At 41.9% G+C, this 9,321-nt stretch overlaps 1 pseudogene; it reads right to left on the reverse strand.

The window, feature by feature from the left end:
- Positions 1-1,985: 1,985 nt before the first annotated feature.
- Positions 1,986-3,032, reverse strand: LOC148027540 (putative E3 ubiquitin-protein ligase XBAT31 pseudogene; annotated as a pseudogene).
- Between the last annotated feature and the right edge of the window lie 6,289 nt (positions 3,033-9,321).

Raw genomic sequence — 9,321 nt, forward strand, 5'->3', positions numbered from 1 at the left:
TGTAGCATCCAAATCTATTGAATCTAACTTGTAGATTTTTTCCAGCCCATTGTCCCACAGAAAGCAAGTTTTTGGTTATGAAGGGTACATGTAACACACCATAGAGACTCTTTTTCCTGTCACCATGCATCATCAAGGGTGTACCTCATGCATAATGTCATGCTGCGTATCATTTCCTATGTAAATATATCCATGAGAACCTTATACCAATGTGTCAAACCACTCTCCATGAGGAGTCATGTGGTTAGATGCCCCTAAGTCTATATACCAAACATCATCTTCTTTGTCTTGTAGGCGACCCTTTCTTCACATGTTGCATTGCAAACAACCTATCATCTTCATGCATACCACTAGAATAAGCATAATTACCATGTTGCCTCCCTCTTGCTCTCTGATCATTCTGCTTCTTGTAGCAATCCTTAGCTACATGCTCATATTTGCCACAATAATGACAATCCTTATTTACATTTGATTGCTGTCCATTACTCATTTGAGGCTGCTGGCAAGTGCCTCTTCCTCTAGCTGAATAGCCCCCTCTTCCACAAGCATTTGAGGTACGTCTATTTGCTTGAGGTTGCCTATTCTAACATTCAGTAGCTTGCTATCCATAGGCTACATATGCATTTCCAGCACCTCTTCCTCTAAATTTTGATCTTCCTCTTACACCTCTACCCCTTTGATTGGAGTAGAAGACATTGTCCCTGCTGTTTTTAGACCCACTCAAACTTGTTTTAAGTTCAAGTTTTACTTCTTCATGCAATAGAAGTGCCAGAAGTTCATCGAAGTCAGGCTGCTCCTGACGCACTAAAATGGAAGTATCAAACTACTTATACTCCTATCCAAGTCCATATGGAGGGTAGTAGCCACCAAATCATCATCCTCAACTTCAGCTCCAATTGAGCCTAGTTGTTTTGCAATGGATCTAATCTCACTGACATAGTCTTCAATAGACCTTTCATTCCTAGATATGTGGCTGAATTTTTGCTTCAGTTGTGTCTTTCTCGCATGAGTGACATGCCCATAATTCTTCATCAATAAGTCGCAAGTAGCTTTTGGGGAAGTATAGTTTGCAATTTGCATAGCTTTTGTGTCTGGCACACATAATGACAATCAATGCAAGACCTTGCTGGCCTTTTCCAACCAAGTCCTATGTGCCTTTAACTGATCCTCAGTTGGAGGTCTATCCCCCAGTAGCTTGGGCTCATCTTCAAGACCTGTGACTAGGTCCCAATGGCTTCTTCCAATTAAGAAATTAGACATCTTGAATTTCCATAGAATGAAATTGTTGTATTCTAGCTTCTCACCAACTATCTGAGTGATAATATCCTTCTCTCCTGTGTTTGCCATCTCAAAGTCTTAAGCTTTGCAAAACCAGTCAATTTCTCAAAATGCCAGTAGAAAAATATACTTTAGTGACTTGTAGTGCAACCAATTTTTACTGTAAAACTTTAGCAATAACCACTATTGCTTTTTTAGATAGTACATGGGCTTTTGTTCCCATTCAATTGCAGTTACAATACATCAACAACTTTGCATTCCAATCTGATATGATGACTGCAAAAGATCCAATACATGCAGGAAATAGATACTCAATATTCCCTTCAACTGATTGCTCAGATACATTCATATTTGTCATAGAATTTTTGACCTATCCATAAGAGCTTTACTGAGTCATCATACTCTCCACAAGTATTCCATTCATCAGCAATGGTTTTCCATTAATCACTATCAATGCATAAGAGAGAATCAGTACATTTCACACTAGACTCAGTGAGCTTCAAGCCTTCTTGATACGTTCATTAGTGCTACAAAACTAAGACAAATACAAGCTTCAAATGGTATTCTCGGATGCCAATTGTATCCTTGAAGTTAATACTCAGGACCTGTTGTACAAGGTAAACATGATCTGTAGAAATTGTCTCCAACAAAGCTTTTACATGCATCAACAATAGGTTTGTAGCCAGTGCACCTGTAAATATTACCTACTATGGTAGATTGGGTTTGTTCTGACAACAAAGAGCAAGTGTGCAGCTAGCACACATTTGATGTCCACAGTCCTGAACTTCAATCGTGCAAGCATGCTCAAAACAAATACAGCATAACTCTATCTCCTCTTCATCATTCTTTGCTTGAATAGCTGATCCATCCAACTCTTCAGAAGTATCAGCTGCACCAGAGTCACCTCGAGCTAAAAATATTTTCTTTTCCCAGGCATCATTAGCATGCGCCAAAGTAGCCTCTAGTAACCATTCAGCTTTCGAATCAAGGTCACTCATAAACTTCCATGGAGACGGCTAGCATACCAAGGCTCAGCAGAAAGTGGATTCAAAAAGTGCTACACAAGTTGTATTGTTGTACTTCATGGCTATGAAGAATGGAGTGTGGCCTTGTGAATTTCTTTGCATTCGATCCGCACCCCAAACTAAAAGCTCCTTTACACATTCTATTGATCCACCACGTGCTACAAAGTGTAGGTGTGTGCTCCCAAACGCACAGCCACTACCACCCGATCTCATAGTAACTGCACATACAAGCACCCCCTTGTTTAGAAGTAGACAAGGAACTACTGTTGGGTGACTGGATCGAGAAGCTAGATGTAAAGGAGTAGCACCACTCCCATCACGAACATTCACAAATTGAGCAAAACCTCAAGTTTCTGCTACTGCAGGAGATTGGGCAGAGTCTAGAACTCTCAGAGCACAATCAAGATGCCCACTTTTGCAACATAATGCAAGCATGTCCTCCATCAAACCTGATGAACACAAAATGCAAACCACACTCCTTGAAGTAGTAAAAATTATATTTGTGGTTCTCTTGTAGGAGATGTTACTAATGCATTGAGCAAGCCTAGCAACAAATTTGCTCATGCTTAGAGAAGGAATCCAAGTCCTTCAATCCCAAGCCTTCTGCCATTGCTAGTCTTCCCGACACACTTCGAAACCTTGCTAGCATTCCTCAGATTTGAGAAACTGTGGGGCTGATGAAGATTCAATCCCTGTGCTAATTGGAGTTGTTACATCAAGAACACCCATTGCTCAAGTACATGCATGTGATTGCTTGAGAAAACTTGTCATGCTTAGATGAATACATACGATAGGAAATCATCAGAGAAGGTGCCATTCAAGCTCTGATACCATATTAAAAATGAGAGAGAGAGATGGACAAGGCTCAAGCATGAAGGGTATCAGACATGCTCCCTATCATTATCCAAAGTCAACTGTGTACTCCACACATACAAAAGATCAATAGACCTAGATCTAATCATAATTAAGTCAGTGTGACTTAACCTTATTCAACTAAGGTAAACAATTGAAAGAAGACTAATGAGCTTGAATCTCAAAACATCTCTCTTCACCTTTCTCTCTACTTTGTTTGCCAAGCCCAATGCTCTTTCTACCAACTCCAGGGTCAATTCAATCTGCACCCGATGAGTTTCTTCTCCCTCTCACACGGTCATGGTGCTGCGGTTCTTGTGAAAAGTTTGTATAAGAACTCCGCGCAACGGATGTAATCAACCCCTTGACCCACTGCTTCCATGTATTTCTGTATATTGCACTACTCAATAATCTGCCTCATGACTCATTCTTCGATGGCTACATCCTCTAGGTTGAAGATATGCCAAAATTTGAACCGATTAAAATCCCTCATCTCCACTAAGAGATGTCGTATTTTGCCTATTCTTCTTTTGAGAAAGGCAATTTCCTAGTCTTTCTTGGCATACCATGATAATTGTCTATCATGAAGCCATATTCACCATTAGTGCTTTTCGAAAGAATTACTCACAAAAGGAAAGACTTCATGCTTGCTGACTTGAGATGCTTAAGCCCATTAGTATACTTTTCCTTCAAGCAATCCCCTCTTGACATTTTTCCTCAATTCACAAATTAAATTTTCATCTATTTTAGACATTCTCTGAGGCTTTTTAGTTTTCCTTGTGCGTTTTATTCACATAAATTATTTGATTTTACCTTTTGATTTCATCTTATCCCCTCCCCCCTTGAGAATGAAAAGGATCCTTCTGAGGATTAGAGGTTAAGGTTAAGGGCATTCAACGCACTTATGCATGGTGCTTCAATTCCGCATGAGCCAAGCATAGAAGTTTGGATTATATTCCATTTTAGCATAGTGGTCCATGTTGATAGGTCGAATGCCTAGATGAGTGGTGTAGGTAAGGACACCGTTAGGAAGTCATCAGAGTCGATTCGGCTAGCAATGTGTAACTCCTTCTTAGTTAGAAACAAATGGGTTAGGAGGTGCTCTTCTAGGGGTCTGTTATGAATTGTTGTCAAAACCCTATAGGAGGTTGGAGCTACATAAGTGGGGTCATAATCCAAGGTTTTGATAGCATGTCTCTGTTTTCAGCATTAGTCATGATTTGATAGCCCTCAAATTCCCATTGAAGTTGGAGAGCATACCATTTCCTCAAGAAAGAAGAGTCGTTGTCAGTGAGATGCTTCAACTTTTCAATTTCTTGATCGATGGCATATGCAGTGCGCTTGCCAATGATGTGATGAGGCATCATTTCCATGCTTGCTCCGCAAGAAACCTTGGTGGTGATTAACTCCTCAACTACTTTGACAGCCTTAAGGAATACAAATTTGGATTCTTCCCATGAGCAAGCTAGCGTATGCACCTCTGTTGTTGCGAAAGGATCTTCCAAAAGATCTAAGTCCAAAAGGTCACACATTTTAGCAAGTGACCAAAAAGTGGCATCTAAGCATCTAAGGTAAGGCTTACAGGTGTTGATTGATGAGCTAGAGAGTTCAACAGTTGATTGTTGTGGCTATAGTTTCTTCTGTGGTTATGGGCATAAGTTGTGGGGCTACGACTGCTAAGGGTGCTTCTGAGGTTTGAAGGGCACTAGTAAGCCCAAGTTGAGACATTTTGTTGGTAGCGGGCCGCAGTTTAGGCCTATAGATTGTCTTAGATTCTATGTGACTGGGCTTCGGAGGTTCTCTAGATTTAGCAGCGTGAGTTTCTTGTTGCCTGAGTGCTTGATCTATTTTGATGGTTTGTGTGGTCAAGCTTGAGGGTGGCATTTGAGTAGGGCCTTTGGGCATTTTGGCTTTAGGTACCCAGATCTAGGTGTTACCCTCATAGTAGAGCCTTGCGCTTGTAATAAGATCTTGGGAACCCATCGCAGCAGCTTGACTATACGTCGATATCTATGGGTTTGTCTTGGCCTCCTAGGTTTTGAGTGTGGGTTGTTAGCTTTGTAGAGCCAAGGATGTGGGCTCCTTGGGGGAGGGTTTTGATGTTTAGGCATCCATTGAAGCCTTGGTTTATAGGCCTCAACTTTGGCTCTAGTATTCACTCGTCTTGAGGTTTGGCGGGTTATGATAGGCCACGACTTGATGGTGGGTTTCTCTACTGGTGGCTTTGTAGACTTTGAAGGAGTCGTGCACGCCTTTGCTGAAAGTGGTGACTATATACACATTGTCATGCCCATCCGCATATCTTAGAGCATCCATTTCACCATAGTGCATCCATCTATGCACATAGTGTATCCAATTGCACGTAGTGCATTCATGTGCATCCAACTGCACACAATGCATCTACGTGTGCATCCACTTACATTGTAGTACATCCATTGATACTCATACATACACTCTTGAATCCATATATCCATGTAGGCATCCATAGTTTGCATCACATTCGTGTGTGTCTGTGTGTTGACCACACATAGTGCATCCATGTGCATTTGATTGCACACAGTGCATCCAACTACACATAGCACATATGTGCACTATGCATCCATGTGTGCATTTGTACATCCCATCCATATTATAGGCACCCATGTGCATCCATTTACCCTAGTACATCTACATGTGTGCCCACCTCCACACCATTGTGCATTTTCCTACCATGTGCATCCATAGATGCATGCATGCATCCACACCCTACATGCAACCATTCACATGTGTCCATCCATGACACTTCATTATGCATGCACTGATAGCACCATAGGTGCACACATTACATGTAAGCATTCATTCACATACACATTGCATCTGTAAAGCACTCCACCATGCATTGTGCATGCACATACATCCACTACACCTTATACATGTATGCGCATCCTAGTCACTCACACAACTACATTATATCATTGTCATAAATACATCTAAAAAGTGGGAGATAAAATAAAAAGAGATGATAGGAACCTAGGGACATCAAAGAGGGTTACTAAAGGAGGTGGCAAGATAGAGCGTTAGTAGTATGTGATATGCTACAAATGCAACTTCCTTCCCTTTTGAAGTAAAAGGGTTAGCCTCTTCAAATCTCACTTTAATTCTATCTCTTACAAGTACTTGATTAGAAAAGTTTTGATTAATATAGGCAACATCTACACTCAAGGAGTATGAAAAATTGATGTCCTATTTGGTTGATGGCAATGGATTGTGAAATGTTTCATTGACAGACAGAAGATCTAGTTGTGATCCTCTATCTCTGGCCATTGGCAATGGCTCCTAAAATATCTTGTTAACAACTAGAAGATCCAACTATTATCTCTTGTACATGTGGAATCATTACTCTTGGTAGTGTTTATTACTTCTTTTGAGATAGAGGTTTCAGCCCCCCAACGTAGCAAACTTGTTTCAACAAAGTTACACATAGTGAACCTAGTGTACCCCATCTACCCTCACACATACTCACATGCACACTAGGACATGTGTGTGAATTCAACACACTAGTTGCATTATTGCACTAGACACCTGCCTAGGAACACCTTGTGCTTAAGCACCCCATAACCCTACCACACACATGCTTAAATGCATCCCACATTAGTACACATAGGGTAGGCACAAAATCAAGTGCACCAACAATTTGGTACACTTGCATGCTAACAATATTAGTGAGCTTGGGAATCTCCCAATTCCCATTTTTTGAATACTAAAAAGGTGGCCCCCAGACAACATGCCCATAAGTTTCTCAGAACCATAGGATGTGTTGGTGTGTATCCCGCTTGTTACAATCCATCCCCACTCGAAAGGTTTTTGCCCTCAAAAACAAGGAGAAATAGAGGGGAGTGAAGGGTGGGCTAAGGGAGGGTTATAGAGTACTACTGAGAGCCCTTTGACAATGAAGATTAGGTGTGGAGAGACTAGGGATAGCATGTAGTCTGGAACCGGTCTGCTAAAGTAAACAGGTCATAAATTTTGATAGGCGGCTCCAAATGGGGCGCACCATATGTCAAAACAGAGCTTATGACGAGTACTTTCAGCCTATGTAGAATGCACATGCATGTGATTTGAGTAAGTACAAAACTGTTCTAAAATAGTGTGCATTCTATGGGCAGAGGGTGGGCAATTTGGGGCATGATCGGCTAGTCTTCCAGCCGTTGGGGCTCAGAGAGGTAGGGAAATTCATTGAGGATGGTTGTTGGGTTCCAAGAGGCTTCTTCCAAGGGTAGGCCTTGCCATTTGATGAGGTATTCTTTGATGGATCGGGATCGTAAGTGCTTATCTCACTACCCAATGATTGCTTCACGGGCATATTGAGTGATGCCCTCTTCATCTATGGGGGGAAGTTCTTCCACATAGTCCACTGAGGAGCCTACAAAGGGTTTCAGTTGATTGACATGAAACACATTGTGGATTTTGGTGGTAGGGGGGAGTTCTAAGCAGTAGGCCAAGTTGCCAACTCTCTTCAGGATTTGGTATGGGCCATAGAAGTGATGGGCTAGCTTGTTACTGCTGCCCTCTTTGAGAGTTGAGCAGCGGGACTTAGGCACTTTCAAAAGGACCAATTCCCCCTCTTGGAATTCCAAGTGCCTTCGTTTTTCATCAGCATAAAGTTCCATGTGTGTTTGGGCCTTCTGAAGATTCATTTTGCATTGCTGAAGTAAAGCTTATATGTGATCCAATTCAGCTTGACTATGAGGGTTGATCTTATCAGTAAACAAGACTGTAGGAAGGGGAACCTTATACCCGTATAAGGCCTCAAAAGGGGAAACTCTAATGCTAGAGTGTGTGGAGTTATTATATGCAAACTCAGCCAAGTGAAGCCACGTATCCCAACTGTGTTGTACATCATGGCAAAAGTGCCTCAAATATGTCTCAGGCCATTTGTTCACTCTCTTAGTTTGGCCATCAGTCTTAGGGTGGTACGCAGTGGATGGAGCAAGCTTGGTCCCCATGGAGGTGAAAATTGTCTACCAGAAGTTTCTCATTAACTTTGCATCCCGATCATGTACTATGACTTGTGGTAAGCAATGCAACTTGAAGACATTTTCCATAAACAGAGTGGCCACCTGAGAGGTAGTATATTGGATCTTAGTGGGGATAAAGTGGGTAGCTTTGGTGAGGCAATCAACTACACATAGATACTGTTCCACCCTTTCTTAGTCGCAGGAAGGCCAGTGATAAAGTCCATTGTGATGTGAGTCCATTTCCCTTCAAGGATAGGGAGAGGCTACAAGAGGCCAGCAGGCTTGAGTGTACTATCCTTGTTCTATTGGCATGGAACACATTTAGTCACAAAGTCCTTGATGTCCCTCCATAAGCCTTTCCAATGAAAGCTCTTGGCAATCTTGTCATATGTTTTGAAAACACCCAAGTGACCGGTAGTGGGGCAAGAATGCATTTCTTCCATGATCTTCTGCATGAAGGGGGAAGTGTGCGGGATGACAATCTTGCCATGGGACCAAATAAGGCAATGCTTGAGCTGATATTGGGAGTTTTCAGCCATGACCCCATGCTATAATTTCTGAAATGTGTGGGTGAAATGATCATCTAACAAGTAAGCCTCTTGGAGCTCTTCAACCCAATCACTGTGCAATTCTGAGATAGAGGACACTCTGCATGCCCACATTCGAGAGAGAGAATCAGTCACAATATTATCCTTGCCCCACATGTGTGAAATGTCAAAGTCATAGTTCTATAAGGTTGCCACCCATCACCTTTGCTTAGGAGTCAAAGTAGACTGAGTCAAGAAGTATTGGAGGACTCAATGATCGCTTTTCACTTGGAAGCGGCTGCCATACAAATAGTGGTGCCATTTCTTGATGGCATGGAGGATGACCAACATCTCTTGGTCATATACATTCATTTGCATCTCCTTCTCATCAAGCTTGCGGCTTTCAAATGCAATCACACCATGCTCTTGCAACAATACTGCACCAATACCCCGGCCACTGGCATCACAATGAATGGTAAATAGCTTAGAGAAGTCAGGACAAACAAGGATGGGGGCTGAAGTAAGCGCGTCCTTTAACTATTTGAAGCTATGATCCGTAGTGGCATCCCAAAAGAATGACTCTTTTTTTAAGTGATCAGTCAAAGGTGCTGCAATGGTGGCATAGTGCTTAATGAAGCGTTT

This window comes from Lygodium microphyllum, chromosome 12 (genome assembly GCF_053477565.2).
Source record: "Lygodium microphyllum isolate KBCC chromosome 12, Lygodium_microphyllum_v1.1.10, whole genome shotgun sequence".
Classification (NCBI taxonomy): Eukaryota; Viridiplantae; Streptophyta; class Polypodiopsida; order Schizaeales; family Lygodiaceae; genus Lygodium; species Lygodium microphyllum.